This window comes from Zingiber officinale, chromosome 5A (genome assembly GCF_018446385.1).
Source record: "Zingiber officinale cultivar Zhangliang chromosome 5A, Zo_v1.1, whole genome shotgun sequence".
NCBI lineage: Eukaryota > Viridiplantae > Streptophyta > Magnoliopsida > Zingiberales > Zingiberaceae > Zingiber > Zingiber officinale.
The window spans coordinates 19,174,030-19,196,989 of record NC_055994.1 but is presented as its reverse complement, the minus strand read 5'-3'; the positions used below and the strand labels follow the sequence as shown (position 1 = coordinate 19,196,989).

Here is a 22,960-nt window from a genome sequence, read left to right as displayed (position 1 = left end):
CTCCTTCCGAAGCTCCGATTGATTGGGTGATTACGGCGAACCGAAATAGGGCTCACTCGAACCCAATTTCCGGCCTTCTCCTTGAGCAAGCTTTCGACCCTGCTTCTCGTCCCTCGAATGTCGCGCACGTTTTTCTCATCCACCGGTGTACTCTTCTGCAGCTCTCTCATCATTCGGACGCACCAAGCCCATCGGCTCCCTTCTTGTGCCGTCCTTCTCGCTAGCTGCGTCTTCCGCTCGACTTCCTGCGCTCCTAAGCTCCTGCACATTTAGACACAGAGATCAAATAACAAGCAGGACCTAACCTAACTTGGTTGATCACACCAAAACAACCACGGGGTCCAACAATCTCCCCCTTTTGATGTGCATCAACCCAAGTTCAAGTTAGGGGAAAAAACAGACAAGTAGTAATTTAAAGAAATTACTAAACTAACATTTTAAGTAAAAAGGTTGCAATAAAAGAATTTGCAACACTAAGAAAAAGAAATTTTTAATTTTTAACTCTCCCTAACTTGTTACTATCTCTCTCCCTTTGATCACAGTAAAAAATGGGGTCATAATTATCAAGTAGAAGTTTTCTAAAGAAAAGTTCAAGTTTTAAAAGAAATTATTTTCAAAATAATTTCTAAGTTAAAAACAATTTTAAATAAAATTTAAAATAAATCAGTTTCAAAACAATTGCCAATTTTTTTTTAAAGAATTTACAAAAATAAATATTTATGAAAATTTTCTAGGTAGAATTTTTTTTTAACTTAGGCAATTTTTAAACAATTTTGAGAATTTATTTTGAAAATTTTCTAAATTAAACTTAGGTAAGATAATTTTCAAAAAAAATTTAGGCAAAAATTTCTAGTTTCAAAAGAAATTTTAACTTAGGAAATATTAGTTTAGAATTTTTCTAAGTAAAAATTTTATTCATGAAATATTTTTCTAAGTATAAAAATATTTTTGACAAAATTGTTTGAAAAATGTTTGAAATTTTTTTTAAAGTATTATTTAATTCTAATTTTAATGCTTTATCAGAAAGTTAATTAAACATTTTATTTCAATATTTTGGCTTCCAGGTCGTGGCGAGGCACTAGACCTTCTTGGTTATTGGAGCAACAACCACTTCCTTAGACAAAGCCTCATAAAGAAATTTTAACATTTAATTTTCTCACTGAAAGCTTTAACTAAAAAAAATTTAGTCTAGAAAAGATTTTGGAATCCAGTAAAGGTTCCTGTTGGTGCATGAAGCATCAATGATCGAATCTATGTTTTGATTATGTCAAAGGGTTCAAAGTTAAGGTGTTTTGTTATCTGATATCTTGAATGAGCATTGCAGGAAAGTCTTAAGTTTACTTAAGCAAAAGTCCTAGCTGCGGTTAGACAAAGGGAAAACCCTAGGGGCGGTAACCCTAGGTCATAGGGGCGGTAACCCTATGCGGAAAGTCTTGGCGGGTCGGAGCTTCGGGCAAAAATCCTAAGGGGCGGTAACCCTAGGTTAAAATCCTGGTGTCGCGAATCGGGTAGAAGTCTGGATGGGTTGAGGACCGGATGTCCAGCATGAAGACCCGAAGCATCTGATGCTGAGCAAAAGTCCAGTCAGTCTGGAGGACCGAACTGGCAAAAGGTAACTCTCCTGAGTGGAGTAGGTGAGGACGCGTTCCCCGGTAGAGGGAACAATAGGCGTCGGTTCGACCTAGGGTTTCCGGTTGGAAATATGAAGTCAAAATCGGACATTCCGGCGACTATCAAGTATTCAATTTATCATATTTATGGTATGTTGTGCTAACTTTGTGTTGCAGTGTATTGTTTGGGACTAATGTATCTTGCAGGTGTAAAGGAGCAACCTTAAGCCTCGGATGAATAGTATCCGAGGTGCCTCCATAGAGCTTGGAGGCGCCTCGGGTGCAAGGCAGGAGATGGCTGTGCAAAGGAGCTGGAGGCGCCTTAGAGGACATCCGAGGCGCCTTGAAAGCTACCTTTAAGGCACCTCAGAGTGATGATTGAGGCGCCTCAAGGTGGATAAGAGGCAGCGACACAAGGCTCATCTTAGCATTCAATCCGGGATAAGTGTTGGGGTTTAAGGCGCCTTGACTGGCATTGGAGGCGCCTTCAACGTCCAATAAAAGGACATCTCGACCAGTAGTACAGATCATCACCTTCCAAACAACCTTCGAGCAACGAGCTGCTAACGAGACGTTCCGGCCAAGCTACGACAAGCCCCCGACAATCTGGCACTCTGATCTCCTTAATTTTTGTTGTCGGTATTACTTAAAATTCTTGTTGTACTCAATTCAAATTTGTACTTTTACGCGATTATAGTGATTGCCCAAAGTAAACGCTCAACGAGCGTGGGCCTTGGAGTAAGAGTCGCACAAGACTCCGAACCAAGTAAAAACACTTGGGTCTGCTGTGCATGTTTTTTATTCCGCTGCTTTAATTTTCTATCACTTTACGAATTTGAAACAAGTGAAAGCCATGAGCGTTATTCACCCCCTCTAGCGCTTCTCGATCCAACAATTGGTATCAGAGCGGAGTCACTTCAATTTGGTGCAACCACCAGTCAAGCAAATTTTTTCGTGGTCTTTTCAATTTTTCGAAGTCTATCGGAATTAGTATAATTGCTATATTCCGATATGCTTTTACGTTCGAATCGATTTTTGCTCGAAGTTGGTGCAACACCACTCGAGTTCGTGTTCTTTTTATTATACATCTCGCACCGCTAATCCAGGATCAAGTCCTGGGATTTGTTTTTCTTTTTATTGTGTGCTAGATTCTTGAATGGCCCTCCAAGAAAGCTTTAGCACAGTTCGACCCCCACTTTTAACCGGAGACGATTTTGGCTATTGGAAGAACCGGATGGAATACCACCTTAAGACGCAAATCGAGATGTTGATCATTATCCAGACCGGTCTCGAGCTTCCACGTGACAACACTGGAGAATTAGTTTCATGCATCAACTGGGACACCAGCATAAAGAAAAAGGTTGAAGCAGATGCCAAAGCAACCTGCATGCTACAATACATACTTACAAAAGAAGAACTAAACAGAGTCGGTCCCTTCTCCAGCGCCAAAGAACTATGGGAAAAGCTGATCGAGCTACACAAGGGCACTTCCGACCCTAAGGTAAGCAAAAGAGACTTAATAGTTAATAAATTATATAATATTAAATTGCAGGAAGGTGAGACGACCACTCAACTCCATGCTCGGATACAAGACCTACTAAACGGGCTTCATGCGATCGGACAAAAGGTAGACAACTGAGACATAATCAGGTATTCTTTGAACGTTTTCCCGAGGACCACTTTGTGGACATCCATAGTTGATGCCTACAAAGTTTCCAAGGATTTATCATTAATTAAATTAGATGAATTCCTTTCTGAATTAGAATTGCATGAGCAGACTAATGCATGCCCGGTCGAGAAGGGTATGACTTTGGTTGCAGGTGCTAGCAGAACGCGTGAACCGAGATCGAGGCGCAAAACCAACCCCGAGTCAAGAGATGAATTGGAGGATGACGACGAAATTATTTCCGAGCTATTGAGGCTTGTGTGAAAGATTTGCAGAAATAAAAAGGTGACTCAAACAAACCTGAAGGACAAATTTGGAGTCACCTGCTACGGCTATAATCAGAAGGGGCACTACAAGCCGGATTACCCAAACAAAAAGCAACGAAGAAAGAAGGCATTGAAGGCAATCTGGTCCGAGTCGTCAGATGAATCTGAGATTGACGAAGAAGAACTGGTAAGCTTCCTTGCGTTACCAGTACAAGCAAATATCGTCGAAACCGAGTCCGAGTTCGAATCTGAAATCGAGAGCGAGTCAGAGACCGAGTCTAAGCGAAGCCATGGATCCACATCCTTTTCCGAAGGCTCGAACCCCACTGTAAGTTTTCTACTCGCCGAGACTCAATTTAATGACTTGCAAAAACTAGTACCTTACTTATTAAAGAAGTTGGCAAAATCGAACGTCCGGGTCAAGTCGCTCCAAAAGGAGGTAACATCCCTTAAGGAGGTGACTGACTTGAGTTCTTTAAATGAGCTAGTTCAAATTAGAAATTCAACTCAAGTCCAACAACTTGAGGAAGAAAATTTCAATTTGAAAATTCAAATTAAAGAACTCAAGAACACGTTGGAATGGTTCACGTTGGGTTCCAAGAATCTGGATCTGATTCTTGGAAAACAGCGAGCCGTTTACATCAAATCTGGACTTGAATTTAAAACCAAAAGAAAATATAAATCATATCTATCCCTAGTTAATAGAAACATAGTCCAAGCATGAGTCCCCAAGTCAAACTTGGTTAATCAAGTTGGACTTGGAGTATATTGGGTCCCCAAGGATCAGATCCATTACCTTGATAGACCATATCGAGACTATGATCCAGGGGGAGCCAATAAAAAGGCTATTTTTATCATAAAATGAATTGTTTGATACTTGAACTTTCTACTTTTTAATATGCATATTTAGATTAGGATAGTTTAAGGACCTAGGCGTAATTTACACTTGCCCAGTTAAACCTCGGGGTTTCAAAAAGTAAATTAAATACATAATTTCTTTGAGCGGCTCTGTCTAAGAAGTGGCGGATGATCTTATACCCAAGAAGACCTAGTGTCTCGCCACGACCTGGGAACCAATCCTTGAAATGTGTGTTTAATTGACTAATTGAAAACCCTAAGTTTCACTCAAATGTAAATTAAACCTTAGAAATAACCAAAATTAAAAGATAATCATCTCACAAAATTACTTAAGATTACCTGATTGATAACCTAGAATCGGGTGAGATGGATCTAGGTTGAACTTAGTCTCAAATAATGTTAATAAATTTGATTAAGTCATCTTAAATAAATTTAATTTAATTAACTCAATTAACTCAATTTAAATAATTAACAATCTTAACTTAATTAATCAAATTTATTTAACTGAATCAAATAAATTAAATTTATTTAATTTAAAAATTTTTTATTTTAAAAGTTATTTGAAAAATCTTAAAAATTATTTGAAAAAATTTTAAAATTATTTGAAAAATCTTTTAAAAAATATTTAAAAAATCTTTTAAAGTTTTTTTGAAAATCTTTAAAATTATTTGAAAAATCCTTCAAAAAGTATTTCAAAATTTTTTGAAAAATTATTTGAAAAATTATTTAAAAAACCTTTTAAAAATTATTTGAAAAATTCTATAAAAAATCTTTTTCAAAATCATTTGAAAAATTATTTAGAAAATACTTTAAAAATTATTTCAAAATCATTTGAAAAATTATTTAAAAATACTTTGAAAATTATTTCAAATTCATCTAAAAAGCTTTCAAAAGAATTTAGCATAGTGTTTCTCAAAACAATTATTTAAAGAAGCTAAGTTTTTGTTGACAGGACTAAGGTTTTTCAAAACACTTTCAAAAATAACTAAGTGTTTTTTAAACAGTTTTTCAAATTTAGCTACTCTTCAGGGGAGCTAAAAATTACATGAAAAATAGAATCCTTCTCTCTAAGTAATTTCTTTTTGATTTATGTCAAAGGGGAAGAGAGATCAAAGTTAAGTAAGGAGGGAATATAAGGAATTTTTTCTTTTCTTATCTCATTTATTCCTTTGCTGTAAATTCCTAATATTACTGTTATATTTTCTTAACTTTGAACTATATTGTCATAATCAAAAAGGGGGAGATTGTTGGTGCATGAAGCATTAATGATCGAACCTATGTTTTGATTATGTCAAAGGGTTCAAAGTTAAGGTGTTTTGTTATCTGATATCTTGAATGAGCATTGCAGGAAAGTCCTAAGTTTACTTAGGCAAAAGTCCTAGCTACGGTTAGGCAAAGGGAAAACCCTAGGGGGCGGTAACCCTAGGTCATAGGGGGCAGTAACCCTATGAAAAAAAAGATTAATTTCTAAAATAAGAAATGTATCTTTTATTTTGATCCGTGAAAAAAAAGAATATGATTCTATAAAAGTCGAGTAGTTTTTACAATACCGATAAATTTAGAGTTTAAAGATAAATTACTAATCCTTTTCCCATCCTAGTCCTCTAAATTTTAAATTTAGAGTAAAAAATAGTAAAGTCATACTTTAATTAATAATGGTAAACCCAAATAATATTATTGGCTAGTCCTGGATGATGAGTCTAGCCTCATAAAATTTTTTCACTTGCCACAAGGATAAATGAGGAAGTGCTCGCGACGGACAGTCCAAAAATATCGCATTTAGAAAAAAAATTTTCTACAAATATATTATAATTGAAAATTGAATTGTGAATACTTGAATAACAACTTAGATACCCTAATATTATACCATAGCCCGGGCATACTTTAATTAATAATGAAAGGTGGATTGATAATCATATTATTGATTATTCGTCTGATCCCGTCCGGAAGCTGAGTCGGATGAAGGCGGGCCTTGTTGTGCTAAAAGTTGACGGAGAGTCGTTGAGATGATGAATCAGCGAGGTACCCCCCTGGAAAGGTTTGTACGGGAAATCCTATGGAGAGAGACGACCAGAATGATGAAGCTACTGCTCTGCACACACGCAGACTAAGCCCCCGGTCATCAGAGACCAGAAACCAGGGAAAAAGTCCCCGGGTCAGGCCCTCCGACACTCAAGTCAGGTACTTTTTCCCCAGAAATTACAGAGAAAGCACGAAAAGTAAAAGACTGGTAAGAAATGACGAGTGAGCGTACCTACGTAAGGGACAAAGCATCCCTTTTTATACTGCAACTGAGGGTTCTGGAACCTGGCGAATGTTAGGGAATGTCGGATGTCAGGCTCTGTCTGGCGGTGGTTGACACGTGGCCTTTTCTTATAGGCTGGCGGAGAAACCAAGAGGAGTATGAGCCTCCCACCATTAGAATATTCCCTGACATGTGATGATTGTTCTCTGACAGGTGGTTACGATTCCTAGCAGGTCTGTTTGTCACGTAGTGTCTGGCCTCCTGACCCACCTTTGTCTGCGTCATTTGAAGCATGTACATCCCGACGACCTGCTGATTCCCGACCGCCTCTGCTTATTGCTATCCAAGGCAAGTATGTTCCGACCTACACGCTGGTTCTAATTCTCGATCTGCACCTGTCCGCTGTTATCCATGGTATGAACGTCCCAACTGTTAGGACCAAAAGTAGCTAGAGGGGGGGGGGGGTGAATAGCTCGTAGCGTTCGCTCGGTGCTCGGCGGTGCTTGTTCCTTCAAAGATGTGCAGCAGAAATACAAAGAAACAATCACACAACGCTAACACGGTTGGTTTACTTGGTATCCACCCCACAAGAGGTGACTAATCCAAGGATCCACACCAACACACACACCCTCCACTATGAATAACACTCCTTTATGGTAATTACCAAAGGCGGAGAAGCCCTACAATCCTCTCAATACAAGAAGAAGAAAGGGAAATACAAGATAAGCAAAAGCTTACAAGATGTGCAATAAAAACCTTAACCCTAACTTCTTCCTCTTGCAATAGATCCGCCTCTTGACTTGGAGAACTTCCAAGATCCTTCAAGAACTGGTGATCTCGAGCTTGGAGAGAGCTGTGGAGGAGCTGGTGAAGATCTGAGTTGAATCGGTGAAGAGATGCTGAAGGAATCGCACGCCAACAGCTATAAACGACCGGTCGAATCCCAATCGATCGGATTGCTCCATCGATCGGGAGGCTTTGGATCGATCCACGGATCGATCCAGAGCGCCTCCGGAAAAATGCGGATCGATCCACGGATCGATCCGGCGCTTATCGCGCGAAGCAGCATCGATCCATCGATCGATTGGGACCTCTAGATCGATCGGAGGGTTCTGTTCATGGGGACTCACCGGATCGATCGGCGGATCGATCCGGATCTTCGGATCGATCCACCGATCGATCGGTCTGCTGGATCGATCCACGGATCAATCCAAACTCTTGGATCAATCCACGGATCAATCCAATCTTGGTTTTGTCCAAACCAAGTCTAAAGCCCCTAAAATAACATCTAGTCAACCATGACTTGTTGGTACATAAGACCTAGCATCCGGTCACCCTTGACCTGCTAGGACTCTCTCACCAAGTGTCCGGTCAATCCCTTCGACCACTTGGACTTTTCTCTTCTTGCCAAGCATCCGGTCCTCGACCTACTTGGACTTTCTTTCTCGTGCAATCCGGTCAATCCCTTTGACCTACTTGGATTCTCACCAAATGTCGATCAACCTTGACCCATTGGATTTCTCTTGCTGGCTTCACTCACCGGGACTTTCCAACTTGCTAGCTTCACTCACTAGGTCTTTCACCTGGCTTCACTCACCGGACTTTCCCAATCGCCTAGCTTCACTCACTAGGTCTCTCACCGGCTTCACTCACCGAGATTTTCCTCTACGCTTCACTCACTAGGACTTCGCATCAGTATCCGGTCATCCTCGACCTACTTGACTCTTCTTCAATCAACCTTGCATTGTCAAACATCGAAACCCAAACCAAGACTCAAGCTTGGTCAACCAGTCAACCTTGACCACGGGGAATTGCACCAACAATCTCCCTTTTGATGTTTGACAATACCAACACTATCACTTACAATACCACATGTAAGTTAGACTAATCCCATAGCCTAAACCTTCTTCATGCCACTAGGTAATGAATACATAAGTTAAGCCCTTCATTCCCCCTAAGAGGGCAAACTCCCTCTAGGTAATGAAAGCCTAACTTACTCCTTTCATTCTCCCCTATTGGCACACATCAAACCATCTTTGAGCACACATCAACCCGTGCCTCAATTTTGGGCACTCTTCAACAAATGCCCCATTGTTGAAAACTCTCCCCGAAGAGTTGCTCATCGTTGTTCACAACTTCACTCGTTATGACCAACACGATAATGAAGGTCCCATACCCTTCATTAACCTTAACCCTACATTCTCCCCAGTAGGCAAATGCCCATGAGCATTATCCACTCAAGCTACAAGAACGAGGATCTCACTCCCATTAAAGTTCAAACGCTCAACCTCGAGCATTTCTAAGCAAGGTTGACCACCTTCCAGGTTCAAAAAATAGTTTTCATGTCTTTAAAGTCCCTCCCCTAAAGATATGGTGGTAACACATTGCACCAACAATGACTTGGAATCCCAAAACCTTTAGGAAACCCAATTTAGAAGTTTTGAGGTTCAAATATTCAAAATTTGAAACAAACCTCAACCTAAACTTCAACTTAGCCTTCCTTAACCAATCCATCCTTGTTTTCACATGAAAACACCCTTTTTATGTATACACATGTATTTTTAGGGGTTTGGAAAGGTTATCTAGACTAAATTAGGTTTAAAGATGCTGAAATCAGGCTTTCCCAGCCAAAATCAGCAACTGATCGATTGGAGTTGGGTTCGATCGATTGACTTCGAATCGATCCACCGATCGATTCAGACTCTGGATCGATCGGTCGATCGATCCGGTGACTTCTTCGCCGGGAGACTTAGATCGATCCACAGATCGATTCAGGCACTCCAATCGATCCATGGATCGATCGGAGCTCTGATAGTAGCTGAATTTTAAAATCAGCCAACTTCAAAAACCCCTAGAAAATTCTACAAAAATCCAAAAATCATGAAATTTCGTGTAGGCATTATTTAGGGCATACGTTATCATGGAAAAATAGTTTTCTATGAAAATACATCATATTTTCAAAGATTGACACAAACTTGAGAACTTGCAAAAACTTTAGTGTTTTCTTTAAGTTTGTGTATAACTATTCAATGGTGATTACTATAAAAAAAATAGCCTTCACCAAGGTTTTCCAAAATTATTTTTTTAAAAACATTTTCAAAACCAATATCCCACCATGTTCCTTGGGCTTAATGCACATGACTTGTACATTAGCTTTCCCAATGATGGGAAAACACATAACTATGTGTTTTGATGAACCTAAGACTCAGAAGAATGCACTAAATCAACATCTTGAGTTTTGTTCATCTTCCTAACATCTTACTTGTATCTAATGTGCACTTAAACACATACAAGTCACCTTATAGTCCTTGTGAGATGTGAGATTTTGATTTTACCCTATTCTAGGGATCATGCATATCTATCTAGGCATTTTAAAGATATTAAATATCCACCTAGGATGTCACTTGTTAATAAGTGATGTTAAATGCCATTTGTCCTTAATTTCAAGGAATTTAAACTTAATGCATGATTATGTTATGGCATACATCAAGATGAAATAATTTTCAAAAGAAAATATCCTATAACTACTTGATGCATGTGTGTCATGACATGGTATTTTTTTTTTGGATTTTTCATAGTAAGATATGAATGCAACAATAAATATGATGTCATGGCATATGATGGGCAAGCAATCATGGCAAGTTTTAACATAAATAAAAATATACCTAGATTCCCTATCTAAGTATCCTTAACCACTTATCTACCTTAAAAGGTTAAACCTAGATTGCCCTAAATGCTTCAAGAAAATGCCAAAACCTAAATTGACATTTATATTTCTCTTGATTTGTTTATGTCAATTGAAATTAAGCTTATTTCTCAAATGTTGGCATATTTCGTTCTTCCACAAGAGTAGCATTTTAAATTAAGGCTTAGATTGACCTTAAGTTTCCTAAGAACATACCAAAATTCCAACTTGGTAGTTCTTATGATTTTCCCAATTTGTGTCACTTAAAATATCATCCAATTTATCAAATTGTGACACATTTTACTCTTCTCAAGAGTAAACATAAATCCATTTCATTTTCAAAGGTTAATAATAACATTGAAAATGCTCCTTGAGTGTCAATTTCTTCAAAATTGGGTTAACTACCCTTCTTCTTAGAGTTGACACTCTCTAGCCCATCTATGGGGTAGAGAAGATGCTCCTAGGAACCCAAAATCTATTGGTGCTCCTTGGATGCTCTAGGTATTCATTAGGGATAACTTCCCTAGATACCTTTCTAGTGACCTTGTTTGGCTTCTTAGAAGCCTTGGTCACTTTTTCTAGGTCAACTCTAGGGATTGCTTCCCTTGTGACCTTGTTTGTGACTTTCTTAGACTTCTTCGAAGCCTTAGTCATATTTATTGCAAAAATACTCTTAGGGATGACCTCCCTAGTATTTTTGGCTCGCCCACTAGGCTTAGGGTTGGTTCCATAGCTATATGGAACCCTATGGTAAGAGGGCACATCCTTCTTAGCCTTGGGTTTGTATCCCAAACCTCTATGACCATTGGATGACCTTTGTGCTCCTAGACCTAGGCTATGCTCATTTTGCCCATTTAGGATATTTTCCATTCTTTTTAGGGTCTTTTCCATTTTATCAAGCCTTGACCTCAAGACTTGATTTTCTATCATTAAATCCTTAGATTTTGATTTTTCATTACACCCATGAGCATTTTTGTTTTTGGGCTTGTATCTATTATCCTTAGTGTTCTTGCCCAAGTGCCCATCTACCTTCCTAACCTTAGGTTGGGTAGTTTTGGCATGTAGGGCCACATGCTTTTCCTTAAAGCCCTCATGCTTCCTATTCTTATGGTAAATTGCATTAAAATGATAAAAATTAGAACTATCATGCTTTTTATCATAATGTAAAGGAGTATGCTCAATAAATGTTACCTTCTTCTTTACCTTGGAGGCTCCCCCTTGACTAATGCCTCCTTGAGCCTTGACCATCTTCTTCCCATTGAGGCATTGACTCCGGTAATGCCCCTTTTGATTGCAAGAGAAGCATATGATATGCTCCTTGCTTTTCTTTGTTCCGGGAATGGTCTCCTTGGGCTTCACCTTGCCCTTTTGTGCCACTTGGCCCTTCTTCTTGGACAAGTTGGGACACTTGCTCTTGTAGTGTCCATTTTCCCTACACTCAAAACATATTATATGATTTTTATTTTTAATTGAAACATTTATACCTTTGTGTGTAGGGGTGACATCTTTTCCTTTAGATCTGGAGGTAGAAGCTTCCTCTTGATCGGACCTTGATTCTCCTCCATTTGATTTTTCTTGACTTGTAGAGGTAGTTGCTTCTTCCTCCTCTTCTTCTCTCGACCCGGATGTAGAAGCTTCTCCTTCTTCTTGATCCGGCGTCACCAAGGATTGCCCCCCCTCAATCCTAGAGGTGGAGGCTTCATCATCTTGAATATGAAACAAGGAGTATGCTCCCTCCTTGTTCCCTCCGGTGCATTCCCTTGAGGATGAAGCTTCTTGGATTTCCTCTTCTTCGGAGGTTGAGCATCTCTCAACCTCGGAGTCCTCCTCTTGGTCTTGCTCCAAAGAGTCACCCTCTCTGGATTCTTTTTGCTCTTGTACAGTGGAGGGGATCTCTTCATGAAGCTTGGCCAATTTGCTCCATAGTTCCTTTGCATCTTCAAATTCTCCAATTTTGCAAAGGATGGTGCTTGGCAATAAATTGACCAAGAGCTTGGTCACTTTGTCATTGGCCTCGCACCTTCGGACTTGCTCTTGGCTCCACTTGCTCCTCTTGAAAACTTTGCCCTTTGAATTTCTTGGAGCCTCGAAGCCTTCCATTAGAGCAAACCATTGCTCTATCTCCATCATAAGGAAATTTTCGATTCTTGATTTCCAAGAATCGAAACTCATGGAAGTGTATGGTGGAGCCACCCTTGTGTCAAATCCAAGTCCATCTTGGAATTGCATCTTGAAGTTGAGCTTGATAAAGTCTTGAACTTGAAGAATTTGCTCCAACTTCTTCACCCTCTAGTTTTTCTTGTTATACTTGACCCTTCCGGCGATGATTCCGGTGAAGAGCGGCCTCGCTCTGATACCACTTGTTAGGACCAAAAGTAGCTAGAGGGGGGGGGTGAATAGCTCGTCGCGTTCGCTCGGTGCTCGGCGGTGCTTGTTCCTTCAAAGATGTGCAGCAGAAATACAAAACGCTAACACGGTTGGTTTACTTGGTATCCACCCCACAAGAGGTGACTAATCCAAGGATCCACACCAACACACACACCCTCCACTATGAATAACACTCCTTTATGGTAACTACCAAAGGCGGAGAAGCCCTACAACCCTCTCAATACAAGAAGAAGAAAGGGAAATACAAGATAAACAAAAGCTTACAAGATATGCAATAAAAACCTTAACCCTAACTTTTTCCTCTTGCAATAGATCCGCCTCTTGACTTGGGGAACTTCCAAGATCCTTCAAGAACTGGTGATCTCGAGCTTGGAGAGAGCTGTGGAGGAGCTGGTGAAGATCTGAGTTGAATCGGTGAAGAGATGTCAAGGAATTGAACGCCTGCGACGCCAACGGTCGAATCCCAATCGATTGGATTGCTCCCGATCGATCGGGAGGCTTTGGATCGATCCACGGATCGATCCAGCGCCTGGAAAAATGCCGATCGATCCACGGATCGATCCGGCGCTTATCGCGCGACCCCCAATCGATCCATCGATCGATCGGACCTCTGATCGAGCGGAGTTTCATGGGGACTCACCGGATCGATCGGCGATCGATCCGGATCCCGGATCGATCCATCGATCGATCCAGATCCCGATCGATCCACCGATCGATCAAGATCTCCGGATCGATCGATCCAAACTGGATCAATCCACGATCAATCCAAACTCTGGATCAATCCACGGATCATCCAAATCTTGGTTTTGTCCAAAACCAAGTCTAAAGCCCCTAAAATAACATCTAGTCAACCATGACTTGTTGGTACATAAGACCTAGCATCCGGTCACCCAGCGAGGACTCTCTCACCAAGTGTCCGGTCAATCCTTTGACCCACTTAGATTTTCTCTTTGCCAAGATCCCATCAGTCCCTCGACCTACTTGGACTTTTCTTTCTCGTGCAAGTATCCCAACAATTCTTCGACCTACTTGATTCTCACCAAATGTGTCAACCTCGACCCATTTGGATTTCTCTTGCTTCACTCACCAGGGACTTTCCCACTGCCTAGCTTCACCACTAGGTCTTTCACCCGCTCACCAGGACTTTCCCATTGCCTAGCTTCACTCACTAGGTCTCTCACCTGGCTTCACTCACCAGGATTTTCCTCCTGCCTAGCTTCACTCACTAGGACTTCCCAGTCAAGTATCCGGTCATCCTTGACCTACTTGACTCTTCTTCAATCAACCTTGCATTGTCAAACATCGAAACCCAAACCAAGACTCAAGCTTGGTCAACCAGGTCAACCTTGACCTGAGGGATGTTACACCAACACCAACCTGCACGCTGGGTTGAATCCCTGACCTGCATCTGTCCACTGATCCATGGTATGAACGTCCCGACCTGCTCGCTGGGTTGGTTCCCTGACCTGCATTTGTCCGCTGTTATCCATGGTATGAACGTCCCGACCTGCACGCTGGGTCGGTTCCCTGACCTGCATCTGTCCGTTGTTATCCATGGTATGAACGTCCCGACCTGCACGTTGGGTCGGTTCCCTGACCTACATCTGTCCGCTGTTATCCATGGTATGAACATCCCGACCTGCACGCTGGGTCAGCTTCCCGACCTGTATCGCTTCATCGAAAGTTTTATTCGGTATACCCATCCAATCAATAAGCTGGCTCCCTAGTCGCACTCAATCCCTGATTATATCTGACCCATGAGTCTGATCCTCAATTGACTTTGGTCCTGTGGGTCGGGTCCATTTTCGATTCCCTTCGAGGTCAGATCCGACCCACCTCGTAAATACTGTCCTTTAACCAGTCCTTCAACTGAAGCTTTGACTTTAGCCACGTGTGCCGGAATCTTGACCTCCTTGTAATTCTGATTCTTGACCTCCACGATGGCGTTGTCACGGAGGCTAGACTTTTGACCTCTAGGCTGGTGTAACTTTTGACTAGCCACGAGGGCTAGACTTCTGACCTCCAGGCTAGCGTGACTTTTGACCCTTCTGTGGCTTTGACTCCGTGCTAGATTATCTCACAGACCCCACATTCATACACCGTTTCACAAGCCTCCTCCTCAAGTCTAGTCGAAGGAAGACCCAAGTCTGACTGACTAGACCCATACACACCTCTGTGCTCTCTACCTCCTTCCCTACATACCGTACCAACCTTTATGTTCTGTCGCCTGGGATACCCTATCTGTATAATTGCTTTAGTGGTTGCTTGTGGTACAGCGCCTGCGTAATTGCTTTAGTGGTTGCCTGGGGTACGGTGCCTGCGTAATTGCTTTAGTGGTTGCTTGGAGTACAGTGCCTGCGTAATTGCTTTAGTGGTTGCCTGGAGTACGGTGTCTGCGTAATTACTTTGTCTCAAGTACTCAATCTCCTCTTTAAAAAGACCTCAAGACGCTCCCTTCTCGTATCCTTCTTTTCCCCTGTTTTCTTCCTGCTTTTCGTCATTCTGCCTTCTCCCGGTTTCTCCTTGGCACAATGCATTCGCCCTCTTTCGACGAGGTTGATCAGCCATCCCCCCAAGTGCGGCTAAATCAACTCACTCTACAGCTTGCAGAGAAGGAGCACGAACTGAAAAATATGTCCATGGATCGAGATCGTCAACTCGCTCCTTGGCGGGACGCAGACGCCTTGTATCGCCTTGCTAAATCTCGTGTTCACGCTAAAAAGAAGATGAAAGAGAAATACCAGTCTGACCTGCAACCCTAACTTAGCCTCCAGGAGCATCTAAAAAGAGAGCATGAGACCGAGTTATCCCTCCTCCGTACATGCCTTAATGATAAACAAGACACCATCTCTTGGCAACAGACAGTCATCAGATCCCTTCAAGCTGAGTTGGCCCGAGCTTCAAACATCCCAGTGGTTTCTGACCCTCAGGATGTTCCTTCTAGTGGCAGTGCCTACATCCCTTAACTAACTCCTGTAGCTCCTGTCTGGGCTTTAGTTGTTTCAGTGACTCCTGTCCAGGCTCTAGTTGCCTCAGTGACTCATGTCCGGGCTCTAGTTGTCTCAGTGGCTCCTGTCCGGGCCCTAGTTGTCTCAGTGGCTCCTGTCCGGGCTCTAGTTGTCTCAGTGGCTCCTGTCCGGGCCCTAGTTGTCTCAGTGGCTCCTGTCCGGGCTCTAGTTGTCTCAGTGGCTCCTGACTTGTAGGACATTCCTTCCTATAGAACGTTCCTTCCTGTGGCAGCGCCTGTATCCCTTACTTGTCTTATGTAATTCATAAACAGTAATTCAACTATTGAGCTCGTATAGTGGGTGCTGGCTTTGTAATGAATGTTTTGTACGCTCACTGAACTATGCTGCTATACTTGCCTGTGACCCTGAGATTTATTAGTTGGAGAGGCTCATCCTCCTGGGCAGTCCATCCCGCTCGATTCTATTTGCCCATTTGGTCTGTTGTGAGAGTCAATTTGCTGCTTGACCTATAAATGTGATATTACTGCTATTTTCACACCTAGCAAACATTCTTATAAACCGGCTTATGCTTATGAAATAGGAATTTTACCATGAATTATCTTTACGAACTTAGATAGTCAGACCAGTATAATACTTGAAAATTAATACTGTAATGAATGGGCGAACCTGATTTTCCAGTTAATATTGCTGCTCTGTTGTAGATAACCTCTCATATTTGGTAAAAACTCATCCATCGCATATTTGCATAAGGGAGCTAAAATAGGATTATATGAAGCTGACCTGATCACTTGAAGATGCTTCGATCAGCGTGAGACATGCCAGCCAGACTGAAAGGTCATTGGGCGTGAGCACAGGGCTCACTTTTAATTCTCTCATGGGAGCCGACCTGCATGGGAGCCGACCTGAAAGGTCGTTGGGCGTGAGAGCAAAGCTCACTTATAACTCGCCCTGAGGCGAGAGTCTGGAATAGTCGACCGAGCAACTCGGTCGTTGGGCGTGAGAGCAGAGCTCACTTATAACTTGCACTGGGGCAAGAGTCTGGAATAGCCGACCGAGCAGCTCGGTCGTTGGGCGTGAGAGCAGAGCTCACTTATAACTCAGACCGAGGCAAGAGTTCAGCACCTCGGCGAGCTCACTTATAACTTACATCGAGGCAAGATTCAGACTGGCCGTCACGGAGAGCGAGCTCACTTATAACACCGAGGCAAGAGTTCAGGACCGCACGTCGTAGCTCACTTATAACTTGCAGTGAGGCAAGAGACAGCTCGAGAGTCTGGCTTGGGCGTGAGAGTAGAGCTCACTTATAACTTGCATTGAGGCAAGAGTCTGGGACAACCGACCGAGCAGCTCGGTCATTGGGCGTGAGAACAGAGCTCACTTATAACTTGCACTGAGGCAAGAGTCTGGGACAGCCGACCGAGCAGGAACTTTCCTGGTCCAGATAAATGTTGCCAACCTGCGGATCGATCCACCATCCAGGACACATGCAGCCGACCTGGGGGTCTAACTTCCAATCCGGATGTAGGTTGCCGATCTGGGGGTCGAACTCCTGACCCAGAATCGTTCGAAGAGCTTCCACTTCGTCTGTCATCAAGAAACATATTATTAGTGGTGTTGAGGGGATAGTCATATTAACACTTTACTTAGCCTTGGCCTTATTGTGTTTGAATTTCTTTCCCGCTACATTTCTTTCACGGTTCTCCAGAAAAGCGTGTGGTAAGCGTTTCCGTACGCTTGCTTCATATCATGATTTCCTTATCACGTCTATCATTAATACGGCTCCTCGGAGGTCGACACCTGTCCTATGCCTTTATTGCTTATGCAGAGTGACGCCGCCCACGCCACTCCTTTTTGTATACGCTTTCCCATAAGGGTATGTTCTTCGACGATCGGACGATTTTAAGCGCTTCACCCAAAAAGATACTCTTCTTTTCGATATTCCCTAGGAACACTCCCTTTATAAACCCTAAAGGCCGTCCGTAGTCATTGCCTTGCGCGTTTTGACTGCTCGCTTCCTGTCGCTTCGACTTCACCGGAGTCCGCACCTTTCCTCTTCTAAGCTCCTCCGTCTAGCGTTCTTCTCATCTTTGACTAATCTCCTCCTCAACCCCCTTTACCTTGATAATGGCTGATGGTAAGACCACTCTTTGGTATTCCTGCTTCATTTTAGATATGGATGACCACGACCTATCTGTGATTCGCTCGGACCTGCATCTTGATGACGCTTATGAACTCCGAGTTCCCACACCGCAAGAGCATCCTGCTAGCCCTCTGGAAGGTTTCGTGACCATTTTTAGAGACCAGATTTTAGGAGGTCTTCATTTTCCCATCCATCCATTCATTTCTTCCCTGAGTGAATATTTTGGTATTTGTATCTCTCAGTTTGCCCCTAACTTCTTTAGGGCAGTCTGCGGCACCGTGATTCTTTGTCGCGTATATCAACTTCCTTTGACTGTTCATCTTTTTCACCACTTCTATTCTTTTAAACGCTCGGAGCCCGGAGTGTTTATGGTACAAGCTAGACCCGGCTACAAGTTCTTCTTAGACATGCCTTCTTTAAACAAAGGGTGGAAATCTCATTTTTTCTTTGTTCGACTACCTCAACCACTGGTCGGGCCCATACAATGGCGCCCAGACCTTCCTGCCGACCTTCCTACACATCAGCACCAGCCTGCTTGTATCCCTGCCTCCGAAGCACTCCAAGGCGTACTTGTTAACTTTTCTGTGTTGTTGTTGGACGGCTTTCTATAATTATTTGGGCTCAGCCCTGTTCAGAAGGACATCGGGGCTCCGTTTGGTAAGACCCCGTTTTCCTTTCATCTATTATTCGCTAACTGAGGTATCTTTCCTCTTTATCGTAGAGGCTGCCATGTACCGAGCCTACTCCTCCGATGTTAAGCGCCGGTCCTCCTCTTATTTGAAAAATCTAGGTGAGGAGCTTAGACGGGGTGTAGTAGCTTCCTCTCGATATGATCCTTCTGCTTCGCAATCCGCTCCTTCTGTTCCACCACTCATTCAGCCAGCGACGACCCAGGAAGTACCTTTCATAGCGCTTCCCTTGGAGGTGGTTCCCGCAGAAGGCCCGGTTGCTATAGAACAGGCTGAGCTGTCCACGACTGGGTAAGTTGAGGAAGCCTCTGAAGGACAGGTTGGGGAGGCCGCTGGAGAGCAGGTTGAGGAGAGGCAAGTGGCATTTCCCCGACCGGCTGAACACCTAAAACTCCAACGTAAGAGGAAAAGAATGACTCCAGCTATTCAGGCGTCACCCCCACCTCTCCTTTCCAGCCGTCGCTCTTCTGCCGCTCATCGCCCTTTAGAAATCCCAGCTGCATCTCTGGCCCGAGAGAGCACTATGGGGCCTGAGGTTCCTGTCGTGTCCCCCCGCATATCAGTCCTGGCTCCCGGTCAAGATATAGCTCATGAGCACGCTTCTTCGCAAGCGCCAGCCTCTTCTACTGGTCAGCCACCTTTACCCTTAGCGGACTAGCCCGGGAGCTCTGACACTCCATCTACCCCCCTTCCCTTAGATGCTCCCGCATCTACTTCGAGATCCCGAAGGAAAACTTGCAAGAAATATTCCTTCACTGATTTTTGGCGCGTGCCTTCCTCCACAGGCTCAGGGGTCGCCGCAGGAACTACTGATGGGGCTCCTCCCCTTACGAGAATGCTCCGTTGGGGGGGGGGGGCTAGATCAAACAGCTTGTCATATGGTTGCTGTAAATCTCTCTACCTTTATGTTCCTCTGCTGCAATCTTTTATAACCTTTCTGTTTATATCCGAGACAGGCCTGCTCTGCCAATCTAAGTGCCGTTAAGTATGCTCGCAGCCTACAGAGAGAAAATGAAGTGCTGAAGGCTCAGCTGGAGGAAATAGAACTGCCCTTGACTCCCCGCGATCCGCTCAACCCTACTCCTGGAGATCTGGCGCATTATCTTCGCTTAATTGGAGAGTCTGCCGAATCGGCCCGCGATATTTCTCACGCAGTTTTTGACAAGATAAAGGCCTTGGAAATAGCTTTGCAGACAAGTGAGTCGGAACTGGCCTCCTTGGCAGAAAAGCGCCAAGAGCTAGAGGCTGAGCTGGAGAAGAAGGATGCCCAATTGGCTGGCTTACAAGAAACCCAGGAGAGTCTTCAAAAGACCCTAGCAGAAGTCCAAAGTCACCTGGCTTCTAGCGCCGACCGGGAAAAGGCTCTTCAAAGCCAGTGGGAGACCAGCCAGGCGACTCTCAAAGCTGTATAGGTCGACCTTCTGAAAATTCAAGAGGATGCCTCCCAAAGTCAAGAAGCCCTGACTCAAGCCCGCGCTGACACGGAAAAAGCAGAGACCAAGCTGGCCGATTATCTGGCAGGCGAAGTGGGTCGGCTGAGGGCTTATAGGCAAGCATATGTTACCTCCCCCTTGTTCATGAAGAAAATGGGAGATTTAATGAACTTCATGGTATGCTGCGGCGTGGGCGGAGGAGCTCGTCAAATGCTTGAACAGAATATGATTCTAGCTGTCCCTTCAGAAGATTTTTTAGATATAGGTCGCATCACGGATGAGATTCCTGATGGGTCCTTCCCCTCTTTTAAGGATGATGACAACCTCTTCCTTTTGCCCGAGCCTCCGACTGACCCTGCTCCCTACCCGCCTGAACCTCCTGCGGACCCTACTATTGATGACTCGGCTCCCGCAGACAACCATCCCTAGAATGACACCATGTATTGCATGTCTTGATGTGAAATTGTAATTAACCAACTTTACTTCTATTTCAGCGACTTTCTAGACTTATCTTTCTTTTGGCATGCTTGTGCTTCTAATGATATGCTTTAGTAGCGGGCCCTTGACTTTTATCATAGTAATCGGTTGATATTGTGTTGATCTACTATTGTTGATAATCAATCCTTCTCCTGTTCATGCTTCGGCCCCTTTGTTTTATGTTTCACTTACCCCTGGTCAGGGATCCTTCTAATTTTCTGACCTGCTTCGTTACCTTTCCCCGCTGATTCTGCCTTATTCTTGCTTCTCGATCTTTCCTTGGCCTCTTTTGCAGGTCGGTCTAAGTTTGAAGACCGAGAAATTAAAAATTATGTATAGGCCAAGATCCGTCCGGCTCCAGGTCTGTGTTGAGGCTGACCAGGAAATTAGATGTAGACCAGGACCCCTCGTTATTCAGGTCTGCTCAAATACAGGTCGTTATTTAAGAGATAAGCCAGCTCGGGGAAGCGCGATTACTTTTTCGGGTACACGGTATGCCCTTAGGCGTTATTTCCGAGGCTGATCCTGCGGCTCTCGTTGCTCCCGCCCATTATTTTGCGCCGACGGCTGATAATCTGACGAAAATACCCCTTGGCTAGGCGCCTATAAATATTCTCCTCGCTTTCGACTTGCAACGTTTGACGTCCTTTTCTTCTGCCTTTTACTTGCATCCTTCCTGCTCTTGCTACTTTCGACTCAATCCTTTTCGCTTAATCCTACCTCTTTTCGTTTCCGCTTCTTATGGCGTCCCCTTCTTCTCTCTCTTCTTTGGCATCGATACTTTACCCCGGCTCTTTCTCTTTCGATGAATGTGCTAGAGATGACTTACGTTACACTTATGGGGTCGAAGATGACGTGCAAGTGATCATCCCAACTGGAATACATCAATTCTTCAATCCCCCTGTTAGCTCCGACACCTTTTTTAGAGAACAATTCGTGGCCGGCCTTCGTCTTCCTATCCATCCTTTCTTTACCGACATAGGCCGCTATTTCCAGATTCCTCTGGGACACCCAAGAGGAAGGCACATTTCGTTTTCAGCCCTGTCTCCGAACTAATTTTTTCTCATCCTTACCGCCTTCCGACCCGAGCTGGAGGGACCAATTTTTCTTCATTGCCTTTCCCCGTGACGTGGAGTGGCCCCTGCGATGGCAACAGTTACTTCCTTCCTCTCCTGAACTGGGAGAGTTTCATCTAGACGCTTCTTATTTGGAAGCCTCGTCTCGCCTGGCCGACTGGCGCATTAACTTAATGCGTCTACTATTTGAGGAATTGTTGTCCTACTTTTGCCTGAGCAATCTAACCCAAGAGACGCCTCGCTCCCTGGGTAAGCTTTTCTTTCTGCTCTGTCATCACTGCATGAGTATTTTATTTCTTCTGGGGATCTAGGGAAAGTAATTCCACACTTTACCCGGTGCAGCTGAAGTCTTGACCTATGCTTCGAAGGTTCATCCCCTCCCTCTAAGTGACATGGAGATAATGAGGCGAGGGCGAGTTATCCTGGAGAGAAGAGCACTTCCCCACTCGTCTTCGACCTTAATCGGTGGGGTTTCATCAACCAATCCTCCGCTCAGACCCGTTCGGCGAGGGTCTCCTGCTGCCCTACCTTCTTTACTGGCCCCTCCTACTAGTTCTCGGACTGCTCGTGCCCCTCGACCAGCCACTCCCGCTCGCCCCCGGGCTGCCCGTCCACCTCGGTCGGCTACTACCGCTCGCCCTCGGGCTCCCGCTCACCCCCGCGCCCCACGTACGACCCGACCTCCTTCCCCAGCACCACTACCCTCGGTTAATCCTCCTCGAGCAGCTTACATCCCCGGTCAGGGCCTTGGTGAAAGACTTATGGGCCTCGGCGGAATAACAGGCAATGCCCCCCTTGCCCGTCCCGCTTTCAGAGAGGTTTCTCAGGCGGCTCGCAGGGTTCATGCCACACTTGAACGCCTGAGCCAAAACGCCCCAACTCCCTCCAGACGCCGGGCTCGGTCGTCCTCCGATGATTCTGACCATGACGATCATCCGCTATCTTAAAGACGTCGGCGCCGAGCCCCTCGCCCTATGTCAGACTCCGGCCCATCATCTATCCCATCTCCTCTTCCAAATACAGCTGTCGCTCCTCCAGCCCCTCAGGTGACTCCACCTCCAATCCTGAGCCATGTAGCTGATCCCCCTACTCCATCCAACTATCAGGCCGAGCCCTCATTGGCTCATCCTTCCACCTCATAGCACGCTCATGACGATGAAGCTGGCCCCTCAGAACGACCTTCCACTATCCCGCCTGCCGTACCTCCTCAGGGACCTTCTTCAGCCCCTTCTGGTGCAACCGTCGAGCCTTCAACTACTCCAGGCTCAGCCGCGGGTCCCTCAAGACCCCCTCCGCTTATTTATCAAAATTATTGCATTACCCTTCCTTCTAAAGAGTAATTATGGTCTCAGACAGATGTTCCCACCAGCTCCCTAAAGATAAAAGGTCGTCTGACCACTATATGGAAAGAAAGCCTGCGGCATATAGATTCCTTGCCTTCCCCGGTCCAGATGGACC

At 44.1% G+C, this 22,960-nt stretch overlaps 1 protein-coding gene across 2 annotated transcripts in view; it reads left to right on the top strand.

Annotated features, from left to right (window-relative positions):
• The window catches only part of LOC121980275 (probable fructokinase-1), a 45,187-nt gene that overhangs the window by 2,111 nt on the left and 20,116 nt on the right, over positions 1-22,960 (top strand). The gene's annotated exons all lie outside the window — the stretch shown is intronic.